Here is a 13,509-nt window from a genome sequence, read left to right as displayed (position 1 = left end):
CACCATTGATTTCAGCGACCGCGAAAGCTATGAGTTCGACTGAATTCGACACTAATATCGGTCATTTTCTACTACTTTTATATGTCCCGGTAAACACCCCCCTGAGACCCCCTCGGTTCGAATTTTGACAAAAACGTTTAATTCTGGTCTGGAGCCTGGACCAAGGTATTTGTGACTAAAATTTGGTAACTTTCGGTCAATTTGTCTGGTTCCCAAGCCGGTTCCAGTAAACGCCTCCCTGAAACCCCTGGTTCGAAATTTGAAAAAAGGGCTTTGCCTTGATCTGGGACCTGGGCCAAGGTACCCCTGACCAAAATTTGGTAGCTCTCGGTCCACTCGTCTGGTCCCCAGGCCGCACACAGAGACAGACAGACAAACACACAAACAAACTCTTTATTTTATTTATATTATATTATTTGCAATATTTGACAATAAGTATGGAAATAAAAATACTTTTTATGACTATCAAAATAAAAATTAGAATATATCAAAATAAAAATAATAAAAGAATCATTAAAATATGTATTTTCCGCTACTAGATCCTAATTACATTCATTTTTTTCCTCCATTTGCGACCCCTTTGTTTCTCTCGCGACCTTCCTAGGAGTATCGACTCCAGCTTGAGAAACTCCAGTACAGAATATGATTAATGAGATCATCATCATCACAGATATTCTGCCATTATTGGCAGATCACTTGTTGCAACTGAGAAGCTTCCATGCTCCACGGTCTTCCGCTAACCTCTTCGTCTTTAGGGGTGTTCGATAAGGCTGAGGACCTATCGAACTTCGGGACTGAAAATTTATCGAGTTGTCATCGGTTACTCGAAACCTTTCGAGTATTTGAAATTATCGAAGTTTCGGGTATTATCGAAATTTCGAGTATTATCGAAGTTTCGGGTATTATCGAAATTTCGAGTATTATCGAAGTTTCGGGTATTATTGAAATTTCGAGTATTATCGAAGTTTCGAGTATTATCGAAATTTCGAGTATTATCGAAGTTTCGGGAATTATCGAAATTTGGAGTATTATCGAAGTTTCGGGTATTATCGGAATTTCGAGTATTATCGAAGTTTCGGGTATTATCGACATTTCGAGTATTATCGAAGTTTCGGGTATTATCAAAAGTAGTGATGGACAGTTCGGTTCCTTCACCTCTCCAATGATTCCTTCTTTCAGCCAAACTAGTCAAACAACTTTTTTTATCTGATAAGTTATTGCAAAGTTGTACTTGTGAGGAGAAAGGAAAGCGTGCACAAAAGGATTGCTTTTTGGTCCCCTCCTCCCCCCCCCACAGAAAGCGTTCATTTTTCCCTGACTTGATCTCTTGTTTGTTATTTGCTAACAACTAGTGTATTAGTGTTGCCAGAGATACGGTCTTAAACGTACAAATAGGGTAATTTGCTCTTTATACGATATAGTATACGCCCAACACCTCAACCATATTAATCACTCACGGTGTTGCTAAAATGTTATAGCAAAATTTTATTTTTAAGCCAAATGTATTATCTTCTGTCGTGTTTGCTTTCTCTTAATGGTCACTAGTTCACACATTGTCGCAATCAGATATGATGATGCTTTGGGCGCAAACTCCTCCTTTAGCCTTTCAGTAAAATAAATGTTAGTCAAATCAGTGGTGATTTCAGGGGTTGTTTAGGAGGAATATTTCCCCACAAACATATCTCTGATCATGTTCACCGTGGCTTACCAGTATTTTTGCTACTTTCACCCTCCGTGTATTCAAAATCTCCCGGGGTAGGATTACCATAATTTCTGGATATTTTAAAGAATGGTGTGTGTGTTTATTGAGAAGTTAAGAAAAGTCTAATCTTAACTTCCTAAAATGCTTATGCTCATTTTCTATACTTAAAATATATTTTTTTATATTATTGTCTTAATTATCTTCCTGAGTAAAGTATTCTTGCGAAGAACACCTTATCGTTAATGATTTTTTTCATAAATATCAGCACAATACAGAATTGCAAGCCAAGCAATTGACCAAACATAGCGAAATTTCCCAGTCTTCCATTTTCCCTAAAATTTCGGGCATTAGTTAATCCCAGACAATTTTCCGGATCGGGCTTGAATCTAGGACGTATGATAAGACTACGCGGGGGAAACCTTGAAATCATCACTAAGTTTAATGAAGGTGAAAAACGGAAATAAATCTATTTCCTCGACAGTGAATATACAGTGTAGCATATGTTCTATACAGTTGGTTTGTACATTATGATGAATCCACACACTAGCTGATCCAGAAGCGTCGTTTGGTGGAGGCAGATTGCTTCCTGGACGAATAATGTAGGTTTTAAAAACGTAAGAGTTTTGTGTCAATTTAGAATAACGTAGGGCATTATTTTATATAGAGTGTTTCAAAACAACACCGCCAACGTTTGGGTTTCCACATTACCTAATTTTAGCGGATACCACCAGATTTTCAGGTCTTATATTCGTCCCCCGCTTAATCATCTCTTAATCACGAAAAACCACCCGCTTTTTCGGATTGGAGAAAAATCTAAGACGACTTTGTTGATAAAGTGTTGTTTTGTTCAACGTAAACCGCTACATTTCTGTGTCAATCTCAAACGCGAATGGACAGATGACAGAAACAAGATGAACGCAAAAACTGTCAAATTATTACTACTGGTTTTGTACTGTACAATATGAAAGACGTATCATGCGTAGAATTTTATGATAAGATTTTATGCCATCGAGAGTTTTTAAAGGAAGTTAAAGGGAATGAAAAATGTAAAAAAATTGGCATAATCATACACATTTTAGAATACTAATGTATGATCTCATGGGTGCGTATTTCTTTGATAACATTCTGTCCAGTTCAACTGAACACGTCTATGTTGTTACGTAATCTATATGTTCAACTAGTCTTTCTATATTCAGAAATGATTGCAAATTGAACCTATGGATTCTTAGCATATTGTTTAGATTAGATTCATTATTAGTATTTTTTCTTTTAAAATGTTTATACTGTATTTCATATATTGTGAAACTGTGGTATTTTCGTATGTTAGTATGATTTCAAGTAGAAATCTTTGAAAATGATCAGAAATTTTATACCAAGACTCCTAAATATGTTTTAGCTTTCTTACGATAAAAGTTTAGAAATTATTTTGTATTCCTTAGAGAGAAAACCGTATGAACAACATCTGCCATATAGCGCTTTTTTTTTTTTTTTTTTTTTTTTTTTGAAAACTTGTCTTAGAGAAATCCTTATTAGAGATATTTTACTGTAATACTTATTTAATACTTACTTTACAACTCGAGACTCACATTTGTTAAACTTAAAACATTAAAGGCAAAAACTAAATTTTCTTTACTTTAGTTTTGTTAGGAAAGTACATTGAAAGTGTCACTTAACAAAGAAATCACTAAAAAATGGTCAGAAGGATCGTCAGTATTTCTAATACACAAATTCACATCAGCACTTACGGTTTAGAATCCCCCGCTTTTCTAATTTCAAAACATGGCAACCCTATCCTGAGACCAAGATAAAACAAAAAGTATAGACCAACCTGGGTGCACAAATGCTTCCTTTTGGAGTTATAGGATGCCGAAAACATGAATAAATGAACTTTATAGGTCCATAGCTCCAATACTATAGGATCTACCGTAGTCCGGTCAAGATTTTATTTAGGAGCTAGTATGTGTCCTATCCAAATATCCAAGTTTCAGAATGATCCAAATATCCCATATGATCTTTTCGCTGACATTTTCACTTGAGTAACATGAACACACTTTCCAGTAACGTTTCAGCTTGAATTAGCAGTATAACATTGTTTCCCATGGAAAAACCTGATTACAACCGAAGTGCAATGTAATCGTAATGGGTTTTAAAGACATTGGCTTCTTCTTTCTTAAAAGAAAGAAACAATGATAAGTAGTCTATTGTATGCAGGACACAACAGGAGAGATAGGTCTAATATTTCTTTCAACAACTGCAAAGCAAGTAACTGCACGACCATCTTTCTTTGAAAGTCTGTTTGCAACAATATACGAAGCAGCTGAGAGAACTCTTGAGGAAATAATGTTTTCTATTTTTCCTTAAGAAGTGATCGGAAGTTATTTTAATTTGATATGGAAATTGAATCAGAGCCATTGAAATGTAAGTCAGAGGATGTGTGTTTTTCTCCCCTTTCCCCTTCATCCCTTTTGTCCCTCCCTGGTTCGATCCCCGACCAAGTAAGTTTGTGGTGGACAACATTGTGTCCGTGGGTTTTCTCGGCGTACTCCCGTTTCCTTCCACATTCCCATTCCACCAATTATTTCATAATCATTCACTTGCCTTAATCATACTTCTCCCTTAGCCTAACAGACATAATAGTAGGTCATTAAACTGGAAGATTTCACTTCATTTCATTTTTCTTTAGTCTTCGTTCTGTCATATATAAAGTTCTCCCTTGTGCATAGCATCATGCCATGAGAGCATGTAGGGAGTGTTCCCTCAGTCGTAGATGAATGTGGTGGTGTCGGCACCACGCTTCGGCCGCATCCCCCCCTCCCAGGTACGCATTGAATCTGAGGTTGGTAAGGCCTAGAGCCGCACGGCATCTTATGCACAAAATCAAATATCGTAAAGTAACCAAGAGCAACAGATACCTGACATATGCATTTAGACCAACCCTCTTTAAAATCGGATAATTCATTCCAAAGTTATCGTAGCTTTCACACGCCTACGCCCAAAGTAAGAACAAATACTTCAATTCGGGAAAAATCCCCTTGTGGTATGGCAACCAAAACAATAGGTGTCTGGTGAAAGCAAAAGAGAGCATTTTAAAATGAGTTCCATCAAAATCGGACAATCCGTTCGAAAGTTATCGTCGAATGCCACATGCAAACAGACAGACAGGACGGCCTATAATACGGAGCTTCGCACCCAAAATTCACAAGGTTTGTTTCACGACAATCTCAAATACTCGAAGGCATTCGAGCGCCGGAGAGTAAATTTTCGAAACGGAAGTTTGATAAGTCTTCAGCCTTATCGAATTTCCTTACCTCTACCTATATCAGTAGTTGTCTCTATACAGAACTTTAAATTAAACCCTCGAAATCATATTAAAATTATTTTTCTGCCTGCCCCGTTATTGGCGCAATCGGCAAAGTGACTATTAGTAGACTAATGGTGTCTTGGATTCCAATTCCATTCAGGTGATGCATGTTTTCTCTTCCTCTTTCTCTCTTCTGACAGACTGCTTAAACCATGTACAGATCTGTGGGGAAAAAACTTTTCCTTCACTCCATTGCTAAGGAGAGAAGTTTTAAAATAAACACTCTGCATATATGTAATACATATTATATACAACTATGATAACCTCGAATTCATTGTTTCTTCCGAACACTCCGATAATCCCGAGCTTTTCAAAATATTCAAGCAACTCGACAAATGCGATTATATTTATATATTTCTGTATTTGCTGCTTTCAAACAATTCGAGACTCTCGAAGAGTTCGAGTGTCTCGAAGTTGTCTAATGTTTCTTACATTTCGAGTGCCTCGAACACTTCGAGAGTCTCGAACATTTTGGGAGTCCCGAACATTTCAAGAGTCTCGAACATTTCGAATGTCTCGATCATTTCGGGAGTCTCGAACATTTCGAGAGTCTCGAACATTTCGAGAGTCTCGAACATTTCGGGAGTCTCGATCATTTCGAGAGTCTCGAACATTTCGGGAGTCTCGATCATTTCGAGAGTCTCGAACATTTCGGGAGTCTCGAAAGTTCGATAATTCGATAAAATTAAAATTCTTTATCGATGAAACGGTTTTGAAATTTTATCGAATTGTTATCGATTACTCGATTATCGGAACAGCCCTATTCGTCTTCAAGTACAATTTTTCTGTTTTGATATCATCCATTAATTGTAGTCTCCTTCGCCCCTCTCTCTTTTCTGCCACTATGCCCTCTAGCACGTCCCTCATGATATAGTTGCTTCTAAGCCAATGTCCAAACCAGTTTCTCTTCCTCTTCTTAATAATATCTTCTCTACCATTTCTAACATCCTTTCATTCGTTTTCCGTTCGACCCAGCTAATTCGTTCCATTCTTCTCCACACTCACACTTCGAAAGCTTCCAGTTGTTTCTAATCATTTTGCGTAATGTCCATGTTTCTGACTCATACAATACAATACTCCACATGGAGCATTTTATGAGTCTTTTTCTCAACTATTTATTCAAGGTCCCACAGAATAGTAGCTACTATCTTTTTCCTGAAGGCTTCTTTCGCCATTCCTATCCTTGCTTTTATTTCACGTTCACATTTCATGTCATTACTAACAATACTACCCAGGTATCGAATATTGGTTCCCTGTTCTATTTTCTCCCCTCGTACCTCTATATTTGAAACGTACCTCTTCGTTCCTATCAACATGGATTTTGTCTTTCTAACATTTATTTTCATCCCATACTCTTCACAGCCTTTCCTTAAATTTTCTAAGATCTTATTGGTTTTCTCTTCAGATTGTGCAACAAGCGCCATATCATCTGCAAACCGTAGCAGAAATAGAACAAAATCTATCTCTTAAACTTCAATTTTTAACTACAGCAATGTCCAAAGGGAAGGCATACATACATCATTCTACTGAACAAAATTACATGCTACGGGGAAAATTGTGATGTGTAGTTGTCGAGAAAATCGAATTTTATGACGTCAAAAGTATGTCGTTTATTGTCAGTCTGATGCAGTTGACATTTATTTTTATCTGGTTGTTATTTTTTGTGTATGTGTTTTATATTGAAAATAAACACTGTTGCATCTATTGTTCGATTTCTCCTAACATACATACTTCTAACAGTGACACGCATAGTTCGAATAGTGATACGTATGTTCCTAACAGGTGCACACGTACTACTATAATTGATGGTTTTATTTTGTTGGAACAGATTGTTTATTTATTTATGTACTGTATCTAAAAAATACATTGTTAAGAAGCAAGTTGTATTTATTGTAGTTTCTTTTCTAACAACAACGTACATAGACCTAACAATAACACACATTCTCCTAATAGTAACTTAGTGCTATTTGTAATTATTGGGGCAAACTTTCCTATATTATTAAATAACCATATAGGGACGAAAATTGCCCAAGATCAGATAAAACAAATTTACGTATCCCAACGCAATAGGTACAGTTCATCATCAGAAGCAGCGTAAGGATGTGCTCCTGATGCTAATTGTCAATTACTTTCTATTATTAGTTAATTCTCGATATTGTTGAGTAATATGAAGTAGAATAACAATGTCTTAATCTCTTGGTTTACGGAGTTAAGTTTTGCAATAGTTCTTGATTCTTGTCACGTATGTTTAGCATAGTGTTAGAATTGAAACTCTCTAATTTCAAATATTGCAAAATAAACATAATAATTTTAAATAGGTAATGAATAGTAACGAATCATTCATTTTTTATCGTTTTAGGTGGTAAAAAGTTATACTTTCAGCTAATTCTCAAAAAGGGCAAAATGTCTAGTGGTAAGCGGAACTGAGATGCATTATTGCAGTTCACATATCTTAATATGTTACATTTTTTTTCTTTTTTTGTTCTCTTAGATACAATTGAATGAAGAATTCCTGTAAAAACGGATTGGGAGAGGTGGTTCAATTAGCTGGTCAGCCCGGTCGACTGATGTTACTCCACTGTATTTATTCTTGTTAAGGACATGGTCTATGCAACAAAAGTGACAACTGTGAACAGTTTTGTTGAGGATCCGCGGTGCTATTGAAACAGTTACTCTATATACATTTCAGGAAACTGAAGAGAAATTGACTATCGCTTAGCAAGTAGACATACTCCGTGACACTCCTGGGGGCACACAGAAGTTTGCTGATTGAACAGACGAAACTTTATGCCTATTTTTATTCATTGTTGTATAAATGTTTTTAATGCATTAAATACGTCCAATTATATCCAGCTTAAAGTCGGACACCCTGTGTATATCTATTAACTACTTTGCACGATAACGCTTGCAAAATAATTAAGGTGGTTGGAGACGACTTTTAGGCCTTTTGATTTTTGAATTGGGTTTTGATGTTATTCGATTCTACAGGCATTAATTAGTGTGCACACTAAATTTCAACTTACGCAAATTACTGTAAGGGACCAACAATTATGGGAGTCAAGTAATTGATAAGTAATAGGTGAATCAAGGTAAAATAAAATCCTCCTTAGATCTTTCGACTTTTAGCTTTGATTTCAGTGAGTTGTTTAGTTAGTCTAAATACCAAAATTCAACATGCACAAACCAAGGACCAAAAGTAATGAAAGGTAATGTTTTGCAAAATGTTATACGATCATGTTTATTCTTTCAGTGGAAGATAAGGAAATATTGCAACTTTATTTAGAACATATATGAAAAGAAAATCTGCCCTCTTCGTTGGTCAAAACAAAAATTTCTTATGGCTTGTGGAAAGTAACACTTCTTACTTATGGTGGAGGAGACTGGAACAATTATAGATATTATTAAGAAAAGGAAGAGAAACTGGATGGGACATTGGCTAAGAAGGAACTGTATATTGAGGGACGTGCTATAGGTACGGCGGCAGGAAACGCAGGAAGGGGACGAAGAAGACTACAATTAATGGATTATATCAAAACAGAAAATTCGTACGTGAAGACGAAGAGGTTAGCGGAAGACCATGAAACATGGAAGCTTCTCAGTTGTGGCAAATAATCTGCCAATAATGGCAGAATACCCATGATGATGATAATTACGTTTTTAATTTTTTAAAGATTTTGAGGTTTTTTAATATTTAAAAGATTCTGATTTTTTAAAAATATTTATAGCCTTACGAATCCTTAGAATTAAGTAAATATTATTTACAGGAGTTAGTTGAAAAGAAATGTCTTTGAGTCACGAGTAAAATCAATTCAAAATGTCTTGTGAATATAAAATATACTAAATTTAATGTTAGGTTCAAATTTTCCATCGCGATAAGTGTGTCGAGTGATTGGTTTTCTGCTCTGGAGAACATTTCAGAGCTCAGTCCTTTTCTGACCTTGTATATTGGTTTTAGGCAAGTAAGTCAATAACCCCCGATTTAGCAAATGGTTTGTGCAGTAAATCTGTTTGATGATAAAAGATAACAACATATATAATTTGCTTTCTGACAGGAATTTATAATTGGGAATTGATTACGAAAGGGCGAGTTTGAGATGATGAACAAGCTCAGAGCACTCTCGCCGGGGTGATCCTTAGCTTTACTATAATGGTCATCTCATAATTTACAACATCGCCACCACTCATCAGAGAATGAACTCGATAGTCACATTAGCTGATTCTGGTGACTATTTAATCACTGATTGGAATGATTTATTCGGATTCACTACCATTCCCCACAACAACTATCCCACTATTTTGGTAAGTAATACCCTTCTTAAAAAGGATGATGTGATACAGCCATTTCTTGATTGACCGAACCTGATCTTTCAGTTGTACCTATTAGTGGAAATATTTTCTGTAGCGAGTAGGACTACCAGGATATCCAGTTAAGTCAAGCTCACTTCTCCCCTTTTCCCCAGAGGGGTAAGGAAGGTCCGAACACCACCAGGTACTATATTCCCCTGTTTGACCACAACTCAGTAGAGTTCAACATAATCCGGAAGCTTCCTGAAACCACGAAGAGACATGAATCCCGGCCCTGGCTATGTCAAAGGTACTACATCATTACCAGACTGAATGGTACATACAATTCTTTCATTTAAACGATACAAACTTATTTACTTACCTATTTTTAAACACCAAATCGTTCAATTAGGCTCACAGACTTCGCCAAATTGATCAAGTTCACACTCCAGCACTGGTAACGAAAGAAAATTATGTTAGCAAGTCAAGTAACTGTAATATTTTATACAGAAGCATATAATTAACAACAAATATGCAGGGTGTTTCAAAACACATTCTTTGGGAGGTGATTCCTGACTCCAAGATAAGACAAAGAGTATAGACCAACGTGGGTGTAAATATGCTTCTTTCCGGCGTTATGACCAGCTGAAAATTTGTCGGAAAATGTAAAAAATACCCTAACTTAATAACAAAATGTCGGATCGAAGTCGGGTAAAAGGGCATGTCCATTCTTTCTGGTTGTAGATTCCATTAATACATCATTTAATGTGGTGCATATGCGGCGCAAGAGTGACCCCCAGATAAATTGTAGAATTCTTGGGGCATTTTGCAGTATTGGATCAGAAAAATAAATAGCAATCAAGTATTTTTTAGAACTCTTCTCGGGCTATCAGCAGGTGAAGGTATTGACATCCAACATTTCCAATGCAGACATCACATTTATCTTCTGGGATTATAATGAAGGAACCGGAGACGTGAGCATCTATCTACATAGAGAGACTATTTAGGGGCAGATCCATGAATGGAGGCTTGTGATTGCTTGCCCCAACAGGCCCCCATCCATGGATCTGGCCCTAAATTTTCAAAATACAATTAGATTAAGTAAGCAAACTCCCAGACACAATTGTCTCTTGTCATGTTGTGTGAATTTGTTGTGAAATTACTTTTATGGGGAACGTAAAGTGTAAACGAATATTTAGTTTCAGTAGTGAAAAAAAAGTATCAAACTTTCTTAAATGGTGAAGCTTACATATCATATTTCGTAAGACTCATAACTTCAAGAAACATAATTTATTCATACAATTTGCATGTTCTTATAATTTTCATACTAGAACACGCCGTTTCCGAATGAAGAAACCTCTATGAACTTCAGATTCTACACGTTAACTTTTTTTTTTTTATGTGTGTGTGTGGGGGGGGTGTATTGTTATGTCACACAGTATTTACTGGACCAATTTACCTGCCAGATCCATAGCTCTTACTTTAAGTACGCCTATTTGTTCTGAGTGGTAGAAATTATTGATTGATTGGAGTTCAACGCCCCTTTTCAGCTACGAGGCCACATAAGACAAGCTACTGTTTAAAATTGGATCAGAACCACTCTTTAGGTTTATATCATGGTAGGTACTCCTACACGGGATTGAACTCATGACCACACGAATGAGAAGCACTTGCCTTATTCATTCAATCACGAAGGGATACACTGAGAAGAAGTAGTCTACACATGTTTATCATGTGATTGGCATGTTTACCTCATAAATCTCTATCTGTCATTTGTTGTATTCTAACAGTTTTCTTCTAAGTTGAACAGTGTACTATGACATTTACTTGTTGAAATATTGTATTTGTTTGCTACAATATTTGTTGATTTATTTTCCTCATCCAACTTTTCATAAAATACACCAAGAATTTTACAATTTATTTGGGGTCACCCTTGTGCTACCCATGTACCACGAAAAAATATGCATTAATGGAATCTACGCCCAGAAATAATGGATATACCATTTTGTCTGACTTTGATCCTACATTTTGTTCTCGATTTATGAATGTTTTCGCATTTTCCCGACCAATTTTTAGCTGGTCATAGTGCCGAAAGCAAGTATATTTACACCCAGGTTGGTCTATACTTTTTGTTTTATCTTGGTGTTAGGAATCATTTCCTAAAAGGTGTTGAAGTTGTTTTGAAACGCTCTGTGTAGTATGACGCGCACGAGACAACCTAGTTGAGGGTACTCGTCTTGAAAATGTGTCGTTAAAGTGATATCTCGCTATGAAAAATATATCCGTTTCTACTAGGAGACCTTTGTTTCGAACCTCGTCACGAAAATTTTGTCTCCTGTTGTGTGCAACACTAAACGCACTATTGTTCGTTACCTGGAAAGACTTCTGAAGTCTTGATCACTGGAGTAAGATCTGGATTATTCAAATAATTAGTTTGTGTTTACCCAATTTCATCCCGTATAGAACAAATCAATTGACTTTCTTTGCTAGTTTCTAAAAATTGCAGCTTGATTACCAGTCTCCATGAGTTTTTCACAGCAGCAACACTCAAATTTTAATACATTAGGTTAGAGCTTTGAATTTTGCTAAATTACCCTCATACATTGGTCATACATTGCTCATTCTTGCATCTGAACAAAGTCTAAAATTAAGCATTTTGTCTAAAAAGAAAAATCAGGGAATGGATACCAATGCATTAAATACTCGAAGAATTGGAACTCTGTCAAAGAACTTATTACTGCACTACTATGCATTACGACATATTGCTTCATACACTAGTTTCATTTGATTGATTAATGTATTTACGTACCTCAATAAACATATTTCTGCACATTATTTATTTGTTTCATTTAGATCAATCCTGTTACTGAGCTAAAACAGCAAAATGTATGAACTAATGAGTTCAATTCCTATTGCTTATTGGCTTATCAGTAGACTTCGGATCGATATGCACTAAAAAACGGCAAAATATGCATGCAAATATGCGCTAAAAATCACGAAAATATGCACTGAAAATATGCAGATATGCACTAAAAATTGTAAATATGCACCAATCAAAAGCTAAAGTTAAATGAGGAATTTTATTATCTTTAGAGAAAAAAGTTGTATTACTTGTGAACTACATATACTTGGTGTATAACTATGATACATTCCTGCTACAATACACAACTGTGTAGTTTCCGGTGTTTTCTTTCAAAAACCTGCATTTGTCGGTTAAAATATAACTGTACATCGAAAAGTTCCTTCCGTGTCACGGGTCCTTAAGGGGCAATATTAAAACAAAAAATAAAAAAAAAAAAAAAAAGTTACTTGCCGATAAATCTGCAATTCGTGCGACGTTGTTCCCGGGAACACTTTATTTACATTAAACAAGAATTTTACGCCTAGATTTTTCGCGTCTATTGAATGTGAGTTTCGAAGAAATGCTTGTCCGATTGGTCTTGGTGGTGTCTGCTTCGTTATTGGATCAAACATCTCAAATGGACTGCAAAGTCCTAAATCGCTGATCTAATTTCGTTATGATCTTTGAAATTGAACTGAAATGAGTATTGATAAACGCAAGGTCGCTTTTAATATTTTCACCTCCGCAAGCGTCCAAGGCTTCTTAAATACATTTCGTTTCTTCGAGTCAGTATGTGAAATTAAAATACATCTCCTTATATATATATATATATATATATATATATATATATATATATATATATATATATATATACAAGGGCGGATCTAAGGGGGGGGCTAAGGGGCTATAGCCCCCCCCTTGAAGCTGAGGTTTACACTGGATAAAATGGGCTCCAATTTAACTTTACACTGGATAAAACGGCAAATTATGGTTTAGCCCCTCCCTTGATCATATCCTGGATCCGCCACTGTATATATATATATATATATATATATATATATATATATATATATATATATATATATATATATATATATATATAAATGAATGCGCCGAGTATCTAGGAATAAAAATAAATATACTCAGAGAAATAAACATTTCTGGCTTAAAAGCAGATAATAAACCGGCCTAGCAAAATTGAACAGGACTCGCAAAAATTTCCGTTAAATGTTTTAGAAAGATCTATGCTTAAAAGATAAACAAGGCACATACATACAATGGACATTGTGAGATAAAATGTTGTACATAGGCCTACCGTAT

At 35.7% G+C, this 13,509-nt stretch overlaps 1 protein-coding gene across 5 annotated transcripts in view; it reads right to left on the bottom strand.

Annotated features, from left to right (window-relative positions):
- Positions 1 to 13,509, bottom strand: part of LOC145675561 (frizzled-5-like) — a 447,461-nt gene that overhangs the window by 307,438 nt on the left and 126,514 nt on the right. For 2 of the 5 annotated variants that reach the window (XM_081746068.1, XM_081746071.1), the window contains exon 2: positions 9,730 to 9,801. The exons of the other annotated variants lie outside the window; for them this stretch is intronic. The gene's annotated coding sequence lies outside the window, so the exon portion shown is untranslated. The remainder of the gene's footprint in view (positions 1 to 9,729; positions 9,802 to 13,509) is intronic. 5 annotated transcript variants of the gene reach the window in all.

This window comes from Thermobia domestica, chromosome 18 (assembly GCF_964235325.1).
Source record: "Thermobia domestica chromosome 18, izTheDome1.hap1.1, whole genome shotgun sequence".
Taxonomy (NCBI): domain Eukaryota; kingdom Metazoa; phylum Arthropoda; class Insecta; order Zygentoma; family Lepismatidae; genus Thermobia; species Thermobia domestica.
This window is presented reverse-complemented; position numbering and strand designations above follow the sequence as displayed.